The sequence below is a fragment of the Muntiacus reevesi genome, chromosome X, assembly GCF_963930625.1.
Source record: "Muntiacus reevesi chromosome X, mMunRee1.1, whole genome shotgun sequence".
Taxonomy (NCBI): domain Eukaryota; kingdom Metazoa; phylum Chordata; class Mammalia; order Artiodactyla; family Cervidae; genus Muntiacus; species Muntiacus reevesi.
In genome coordinates this window covers 39,089,262-39,099,685 of record NC_089271.1, presented here as the reverse complement: position 1 = coordinate 39,099,685, position 10,424 = coordinate 39,089,262, and the positions used below count along the sequence as shown (strand labels likewise).

The following is a 10,424-nucleotide window of genomic DNA, read 5'->3' as shown; positions in this document are numbered from 1 at the left end:
ACGCCGCGGTTTGCGGGAGAGACGTAGCTTGGGAAACGTCAAGATGATGGGCGGAGCCTAACATGATGGATGGAAGGCCCTGCCAATGTCAGGCAACGATCGCCGAGCCGGGCAGTCCCTCCCCCCGGCCCATGACGAAGGGTCATGAGATGGAGCGTAGGGCTGGGGATCGGGGACTTGAGGGGGAAGGACGGAACCTGTCAAGGGGTGCAGAGAGCCCCAGAGAGACCACACGGTGGGGCTGCCTCCCGGGTGTGGACCCTTTCGCCAGTCTTGAGTGACAGTCTCCTATCAGGGTGTCTGTCTGTAGCGATCGCGAGCTGCAAGGCTGGTTTGGGTTTCGCTCTGATAATTACACAGATGCTGAGCACCTGCTTGGAGGAAGCCAGGCGCCTCGGGAAATCCCAGCACTCCAAGTAGGGGTGCCAGATAAACTACACGACGCCCAGTTACGTTTGAATTTCAGATAAACAACGAATAATTTTTAGGATAAACATCATGAATATTTCATGGGACATACTTAAACTAAAAAAAAGTTATTTGTTGTTTATCTGAAATTCAAATATAACTGGGCGTCCTACATTCTGATTTGCTAAATCTGGCAACCCTAAGACTGATTGATCTACCCAAGAATTAGTTACATTAGTTAATTATTTCCTTCATCCGTCCTTTAGTATGTGAAGGCTAGACATAACTAATTTGGCCAGTATCCTCCCTTCTGACATCTCATGGGTTGTTTTTTTTTAACTTCGATATGAAGCAAGAAGTGACAATGTATCAACTGTGTTCAGAAACAGCTGATGGCCTTAAAAGATGGATGTGGTTTCAATATGCATGGATAGGAGTTATTTCAGGTAGCAAAAACTAAACTATGACAGGAAGAAAGCCCATCAGGTTAAGCATTAACTGTTTAGTTCTAAACATCAACTCTAAAATCACTGACTTGAAAAAATATCAATAAGAATTTAATCATTTTTAAAAAATTCATTTTTAAGCATGATGGAATCATTTCTCTTCATGTCAACTAAAATTTCATTCTTTGTGTATCTTACTACATATTGTAGAACAGGTTCTAGACAAAAGTCCTAAAAAATTTGTTTAAACTTTATTTAGGGGCATAATCAGCTAAAAGTAGAGCACAACTCTTGCAATTTCATCCAGCCTGAAAAACGGGGAGAGGAGTGAATTTTTCTGTTCTTGAAAGAGTTCTAGGACATTCTTATTTCTTTTAATTTGAAGTAGACCAAAAATATTATAAATAGATTGGAACATAATATAAATCCTGCCTATTCCTCCCCACCCAGGAAACCTCAAAATCTCACAATCTTTCATACTCTGTCTTGAGAAATAACGTCCTTTTTTTGAGCCAAGGGTGAATAGTTTATCCTTTAAATCTAAGACCCCTTTTCATCTGAGGTCTCAAAGGGGCTTATAGCCTTGAAATTCAGCAGGATAAATGCTGTAGGAAGGCTTCTCCTTGTATCATAGATTGAGAGATTGAAACCTGGGGGAGGGCATATGTACTCAAGGTCACATTCTGAGTCCTCAGCAGTTCTGCTTTGTGAACACAGCCCTTCTGATTCAATCTTTAGCGCTCAGTAAACAACCAGTGATGTGCAGTTAACTTTTTCCACTGAAGCATTTCGAGATGGATATGTGTGCCCAGGAAAATATTTGAAGTAATGACCCCTGTGTTAGTCTAAAAGAAACCTCCTCCTCCATTCTCGGCACACCTCTCCTCCCAGGCCAAATAGCCAAGACTCCAGCCATCTACTGCCCTGAGGGGAGGACTCTTGGAGAAGAACCAGAAAACAAAAATGTCAAATTCCTGCTTCTTGAGTTCCAAAAGGAGAGGGCCAGATAGAAGACTTGAAGAAACACATAATATAGTTTGCTTCTGTAACTCTGCATCCCACCCACTACCCACCCTCCATTAATTCCAGCAGTGAGTTCTAAGTGATCCCAGAGAGAGCATGGTGAGATGGTATGGTCCCTGTAAATCAGCCATCAGGGAGCCCTGTGGAGCCCTGCTCAATGAAAATTAAGGATTTTTTTTTTCAAAAGACACAATATGCAGAATGGAAAAGTGAGTGTGAGCTGAACCCTGTGTAAATAACCTGAGATTTTACATCCCATTTGAAGGGGGAAAGGGGAAAAAGCTTCTTTTCACACGGTTCAGCTCCAAGCTGGCAGGACCCAGTTGACAAAGCATCTTGGAAAAGGAAATCTGAATAAAGTATGGATTCTAGTCAATAATAACATATTAATATCACTATTGGTTCACCAATAGTGACAAATGTGCCCTACTCATGTAAGCTGTTGATAATAAGGAAAACTGAGTGTGAGGTATATGTAATATCTTCTCAATCCTTCTCAATCTAAAATGTTCTGAAAAATAAAGCAAATTAAAAAAACCCATAAAGTGAAAATACAAGTCCCCAAATGGGAAAAGATCAGTTATATCCAGAAAGTGGAAACTGCTCCTACAAATCAGTAAGACAGAGACAACCTGATAGAAAAATGGGCAACTGACTTGAATAGATACTTTACAGAAGAATAAATACAAAAGACCAGCCACTATATAAAAACATGCTCAACTGCATTAGTAGTTAGGGAAATGCAAATTTGAAACCACGAGATACCAACACACCACTTAACTGGCAAAAGTTTAGAAGTCTGACCATGCCAAGTATAGGCAAGGATGTGAATCAACTGAAACTCTCATAACATGCGGGTGGAAGTGTAAACTGAAACAACAGTTTTTGAAAACATTGCCTTGTCTATTAAAGCTGAAGAAATACCAAACTTATGACCCAGCAGCTCCATTCCTTAGAAGAAATACTACAGGAATATGCACTTATATATTAATAATAAGTTATGGTATATTGATTAAATAAATTGTGGTATATATTTCATACAATGGGATACTATATCATAATGAAACTGAATAAATATAAATAACAGATGATGTATTATATATCACATTTATACTATATAAAAATAAGAAATGAACGGTTTGACTCCATTTATATAAAGTTCAAAACCAGGCAAAAAGAAAGTATACTGTTTATGGATGCAGTATAGATGGTCAAAGTATAAAGAAAAGCAAGGAAATGATTGCCATAAAAATGCCATACAAGTTACCTATGGGGTGGTAGAGAGGGGGATATGTCTAGAAGGGACATGCAGTACTTTCCTGGAGATCCAGTGGTTAAGACTCTGTGCTTCCCATGCAGGGGGTGTGGGTTTGATCCCTCACTGGGAAGCTAAGGTCTCATATGCTGTGCAGTGTGGCCAAGAAATTAAAAAAAATATATTTTTAAAGGAACATGCAGAAGGATTTGGGGAGGTTGGTCATTTCATAATGACCTAGGTGGATATTGTTACACTAGTGTTCACTATTATCGATATTTTGAACACTGATGTTGTATCATATTTTGTGTCATATTTGTGTCATATTTGACAGTAAAAAAGGTTTTAAAAATCTAGCTTGCTTCTTGGAATCTTGAGAAGCTCTATCTCCCTTTGACTTGGTAGGAATTATTTGTATTCTATTTCAGCTTGTTTGGAGATTCTTGTGTTTACAAAACACGTCTTCAGTGAGGGTGGAAGTTTCCAAAGAAAGGCCAGAGTTGTGGTTGGCATGTTTACGGCTGTCTTAACAAGAGATCTTAGAGATGGTATCTACTATGGGAATTCACTACAGGGCAAAATCCAGGCTTCAGCCTCCCAGTCTGAGAACCCCAGATTTGTCAGTGTCCCAGAGGGAATCTGACTCCATGACATTGACCCCAAACAATAAAGTTGTAGGTTCTTAATGGTGCAAATACCATTTTGACATATATAAGTACATGGTAATCTGCATATTCATGGCAACCTGGTCAGCGTATTCTCTTGAAAAATGCAAGTGACATAGGAATCCTAGTTACCCAAAATCAACTTGGTGAGTATGCAACCACAGCAAGTATTTAAGGCATGAGGTTCTGCTGTACCCATCTCCACAGACGGAACACACCTGCTGGGAAGACTGAATGTTTGTGCTCAGATTGACAGGGTACTATAATAAGCCCCCTTTGGGGGATGACTGTACAGACCATACCTCTCAATTCGTGAGAACTTCCCACCCCCTTCATAGTTTCCGCCGTATTTGTTTTCCTGATTAAACTCTGAGACAGAGTGCAGTCTTATTTCCAAGTTTCGTCTCATTGAGCCACTGGTTACTGACTTCCCATGGCTTTGCGTTAGTTCTCTCCACACCCCGCCATGAAAAACCTAATCAAAAGCACCATGTTGGGACTTCCCTGGTAGCGCAGAGGATAAGAATCTGCCTGCCAATGCAAGGGACACGGGTTCCATCCTCGGTCTGGGAAGATTTCACATGCCACAGAGAAACCAAGCCTATGCGCCGCAACTACTGAGCCCACGCTCTAGAGCCCAGGGGCTGCAACTGCTGACACCATGCCCCCACAGAGACTGTGCCCCATAGCAAAGAGTAGCCCCTGCTGTCCGTAACTAGAGAAAGTCTGCGCAAAGCAACAAAGACCCAGTGAAGCAAAAAAAAAGCACCACGTCCTCTGAATCTATGATGACAGAAGCCATCATCTGAGGGTGAGGGAGGTAGACTCAGAAGGGGCACAAGGGAACTTTCTGGGGTGATGGAAATGTTCTGTATGTTGATCTGGACAGTGGTTACATGGGAGATATGCATAGATGAGAATACAACAAGCTGTTCACTTCAGACTCGTGCATTTTATGGTAGGTAAATTACACCTACAATATTTTAAGAGTATTCTCAGATTGCACCTAGTGGGTGAGCATATTTAAGCTAAAATAAATAGAAGTTGCTTAATTTGTTTATTCACTTTTCATTCACATATCCAGTGTTGGATATTTGCAGTGTGCTCCATGAACTTGGAGCTGAACCCCGTGTAAATAACCTGAGACTTCAACATCCCATTGGAAGGGGGAAAGGGGGGAAAGGGGAAAAAGCTTCTTTTCATATAGTTCAGCTCCAGGTTAGCAGGATCTAGTTGACAGAGCACTTTGGAAACACTCAACATTGGATATATGAGAACTTCCTGGTGGTACAGTGGATAGGAATCCAACACAGGGAAGATGGGTTCGATCCCTGGTCCGGGAAGATTCCACATGCTACAGAGCAACTAAGCCCAATTAAGCTCCAGAGTGCCACAACTACGGAGTCTGTGTGCTGCAACTACTGAAGCCTGGGTGCCTAGAGCCTGTGCTCAGCAACAAAAGAAGCCATTGCAATGAGAAACCCGCACACAGCAAGGAAGAGCAGCCCTCACCTCAACCAGAGAAGGCCCTCATGTAGCAATGAAGACCCAGTACAATCAATCAATAAATAATTTGTTAAAAATTGGATATATGAATGAATGAATGGGTGAACAACTTAACAAATGATGCCTTCTATTCACACACAAAGTGTTGGAGAGAATCTTCTGCTAATGAAGTGATCACAGTGAGTTCAATTTCCAGATAATCACATACTGCTTTCAAGACAGTTTCTGAAGCTGACAGGAGCTGGCTGGAATGGAATGCTGGGCCACCTGATCAGGCCCCTGGTCCTCTATATCCTCCACTGATTCCCTTTCTATCTTTTCTGCCATCCTCATTCTGCTTTGGACCCATGGATTACTCCTCACTCTTTCTCTTCACCATACCCCAGTTCCCTTGCCTCTCAGACCTTCTCTTGGAACTACTGGACAAAACCCAGATCCCAGAATCATGTGACTGCCTGCCTTCTCTTCCTATAATGGGTTGCTGATTGCAGCTATGGAAATTTCCCTACCCTGGGGACTGGCACTCAGCTGGGCCCCCAAATCTGCCTGAGCATCCTTTCTCCAGACCTAGTCATTGCCTCCTCTCTCCCTCCCTGGCCCTCACAACTATTGAAAGCTTCCAGCAAAAGTCTTCAAGCCCCACCCTTTGGGAGACCATACTCCTAGCTCTAGGGCTTCCCTGGTAGCTCAGATGGTGAAGAATCTGCCTGCTATGCAGGAAGATCTGGGTTTGATCCCTGGGTAGGGAAGATCCCCTCGGTGGGGAAGATCCTCTAGAGAAGGGAATGGCAACCCACTCCAGTATTCTTGCCTGGAGAGTTCCATGGACAGAGAAGACTGGTGGACTACAGTCCATGGGATCACAAAGAGTTGGACATGACTGGGCAACTAACACTTTCACGCCTACCTAGCTCCAGCCTGCTGTTGAGCATCTATCCTGCTGCTCATAAGGAGAAAGAGCCTAGACTCAGGAGTGTGCATTGGTCATTACTGATCAATTACCAGCAGCAGGAAAAGCAACTGTGCTCCCTCTTCTTCCATCACCTCTGGCAGCTACTTCCCCTTCCTTAGGAATGTGATGAGTTATGAATGAAAAATCTCCAGTCTCCAGATACCCTCCCTCAACTTCAGGGGGTGACACCAGGGACCCTGCACACAGCAGCCTGGGGGGTGCTAGCACTGACTTGCTCTGGGTCGTTAGTGAGAGCCCAGAGGGGAGCATGGGAGCCTGGCTTTGCACCGTCACTGCCCTCAGGCATGCACCACCCCACTCCCACCCACATCTAGAGTGTCCTGAGTTCCAGTGCGCGCTGGGTGGGGTTCCCAGGGCTGAGGAGAGGACGGCCGATCAGACTCACCCTCATGTTTCTAACTCACCTGGTGTTCAGACTCCCCTGGCCTTCGCTTCCTCTTTTGTTCACTGTTGGACTGTTTCTGGAGGCTCCATTCCGCCTTCCAATTACAGAAGGTTTGTTTGCTTGTTTGAGGACATTTTAAATTTGAGAACAGGACTTCCCTGGTGGTCCAGTGGTTAAGAATTCACCTGCCAATGGAGGGGACACGAGTTCAATCCCTGGTCCAGCAAGATTCCACATACTGTGGGGCAACTGAGCCTGTGAGCTACAACTACTAAAGCCTGTGCTCTGTAGGGACCATGCTTCGCAACAAGAGAAACCACCTGTGCACCGCAACTACAGAAGTAGCCCCCACTCGCCACAACTAGAGAAAGCCTGAGCACAGTTACAAAGACTCAGCATGGCCAAAGATAATTTATTTAAAAATTTGACAATAGTTCGAGGTGTCCTGAAAAGTAGCAAAGACAGTATATACAGAGATTTCCCACATACCCCATATCCAGTTTCCCCTACTGTTAACCTCTTATGCTACTTTGGTGTATATTTGTCACAAATATGAACAATATAATGAACCAACATTAACACATTATGAAGAACCAAAGTTCATACTTTATTGAGATTCTCTCACTTTGGACCTAATCCAGCTGGAGTTTGAATCATTTCCTTCCAACCTCTCCTCCTGAATTTACCTGAGGACCTGCCCCCACATCACTCCCGCGCAGCCGCAGTGCTCTCTCCCTTAATCAGCCACTGAGCCTGGAACCAGAAGCCCCAGTGACCTGTAGTTCTGACCTGCACTTGTATCTGGCGCTATCACAGTGTCTCTCCTGCAACAATTGTATCCTTCCCTCTGAACTCATGTTAAATTTATTTGTACCAAGTTTTATCAAACTGGAATGCTTCCATACATATCGGGCTTGATCAGAAGCAATTTAGTTGCAAGTAATTGTAACAAAAATAGAGTGTCTCTATTGGCAGGATCTAAGGGGAAATAGATGGGGAAACAGTGGCAACAGTGTCAGACTTTATTTTTTGGGGCTTCAAAATCACTGCAGATGGTGATTGCAGCCATGAAATTAAAAGACACTTACTCCTTGGAAGGAAAGTTATGACCAACCTAGATAGCATATTAAAAAAGCAGAGACATTACTTTACCAACAAAGGTCCATCTGGTCAAGGCTATGGTTTTTCCAGTGGTCATGTATGGATGTGAGAGTTGGACTGTGAAGAAAGGTGAGCACTGAAAAATTGATGCTTTTGAACTATGGTGTTGGAGAAGACTTTTGAGAGTCCTTTGGACCGCAAGGAGATCCAACCAGTCCATCCTAAAGGAGATCAGTCCTGGGTGTTCATTGGAAGGACTGATGTTGAAGCTGAAACTCCAATACTTTGGCCACCTCATGCAAAGAGTTGACTCATTGCAAAAGACCCTGATGCTGGGAGGGACTGGGGGCAGGAGGAGAAGGGGACGACAGAGGATGAGATGGCTGGATGGCATCACTGACTCGATGGACATGAGTTTGAGTAAACTCTGGGAGCTGGTGATGGACAGGGAGGCCTGGCGTGCTGCGATTCATGGGGTCGCAAAGAGTCGGACACGACTGAGTGGCTGAACTGAACTGAACTGAACTGAACTGAAGGGTGAGCGACTGAGTTTAATATGTAATCCCTGGTGGCTTCCCTGATAACTCAGTTGGTAAAGAATCTGCCTGCAATGCAGGAGACCCCAGTTCGATTCCTGGGTCGGGAAGATCCCCTGGAGATGGATAGGCTACCCACTCCAGTATTATTGGGCTTCCCTTGTGGCTCAGTTGGTAAAGAATCCGCCTGCAATGTGGCAGACCTGGGTTCCATCCCCGGGTTGGGAAGATCCCGTGGAGAAGGGAAAGGCTACCCACTCCAGTGTTCTGGCCTGGAGAATTCCATGGGGTTGCAAAGAGTTGGACAAGACGGAGTGACTCTCACTTTCACTGGTGGCTTAGTGGTAAAGAATCCACCTGCCAATACAGGAGATGCAGGTTTAATCCCTTGGTTGGGAGGAGGGCAGGGCAACCCACTCCAGTATTCTTGCCTGGAGAATCCCCATTTACAGAGGAGCCTGGTGGGCTGTAGTCCACTGGGTCGCAAAAGAGCTGGACATGAGTGAGTGACTAAACAAACCCAAAAAATAGGGTCTATAACAACAGTGTTGGATAGAGAGCTCCTGTTATCCGACTGCCTGTGTGATGTTAGATGAGTGCCTTTTCTGTTTAGGGCCCAGTTTCCTCATCTGTAAATATGGATAATCGTGATGCTCACCTCATAGATCATGTGAGGATTAAAGTTAATATGCATAGCCCTTTCTTCAGTGGCCACTAAAGTACGCGGTCCTGAGGAAGCTAAGGCCCAGTTGGGGTGAGACCTTCACTTCATCTGGGCGACTAGCACCATGCCCAACAGCCCCCAGCTAGCACTCGCCCCACACATGGCCTCCTTCTCAGAGCTTGCTTGCATCTACTCGGCCCTCATCCTGCATGACGATGAGATGACGGCCACAGAGTGTAAGATCAATGCCCTCATTAAAGCAGCTGGTGTAAACATTGAACCTTTCTGACCAGGCTTGTTTGCAGAGGTTTTGGCCAATGTCAATATCGGGAGCCTCATCTACAACATGGGGGCTGGCGGACTTGTCCCAGCAGCTGGTACTGAACCCGCAGGAGATCCTGTCCCCTCCACCACTGCTGCCCCAGCTAAGGAGAAGAAAGTAGAAGCAAAGAAAGAAGAATCTGAAGAGTCTGCGGACGACATGGGCTTTGGTCTTTTTGGCTAAACCGCTTTAGTAGCAGGTTTAAAAAAAAAACACCTAAGCTCTTTAAAAATAAATAAAAAATAAAGTTACCACACATAGAGTACCTAGAACACTGCTTGGCATGTGACTGGTCAGTCACCCTTGGTCATAATAATAAAGGTGATGGTAATGATGGTTATAAGCGTGTCTCAAGGAAGAACAAAGGAAGAGCATCAGGAATAAGACAGAAAAATAGGAAAGGAGGGTCCTCATTTGAGGCTATGGGGTCTCTCTCTTTCCTGCTTTTCCCTGAGTGTTTGATTCCTTTTTCTGTCTTCCACAGGTTGGGAGACAAAGTACAGACCGAAGCCAAAGTTCCTAGTGTTCTCAAGCTAGGAGGCTCAATGGGGATATTCATGTTACAAATTTCTGGAAGAGAGAAACAGAAGCCTCGCCAGGGTCAGAAAGCCTCCAGGGGTCCTGTCACTGGTGGTATGTGTGGGTGCGTGTGGAACCAATGGATTCCTAGGGCTTCCCCTCCCAGACTGAGGAAGTAGCAGGCTCTCTCAAAAGGGCTGTTGCTGTTATTGATTGCTGCACTACAATTGCCATCAAACTTAGTGGTTTCAAATCATTAGCTTTGATTATCTCTTAGGCTTTCCTTGCATCAGAAATTTGGAAGTAGCTCGGCTGGGTAGTGTCCTGACTTGGGGAATCTCTCACACCATTGCTGTCAGATGGTGGCTGGAGGTGGTATCATCTTGAAGGCTTCTGACACTTGGACTAGGAAGACTTAAACAGCTGGGAGTTGGCACAACTGGGCATACTGGGTATCTTCCTTGCTCTCTATTTCTGTATGCTCTTTCCACATGGAAAAATGTCTACATGATCATTCCAACATGGCGGCTTCAGGGTAACCAGATGTCTTACGTGATGGCTCAGGACCCCAAAGGCTCAAGTGTGTGTCCCAAGAGGGAGAGAAAGCTGGGTGGCAGCCAT

General features: G+C 44.7%; 1 pseudogene; it reads left to right on the top strand.

Annotated features, from left to right (window-relative positions):
• Nucleotides 1-9,122: 9,122 nt before the first annotated feature.
• LOC136154433 (large ribosomal subunit protein P1-like) lies at nt 9,123-9,467 on the top strand (annotated as a pseudogene).
• The last annotated feature ends 957 nt before the right edge of the window (nt 9,468-10,424 follow it).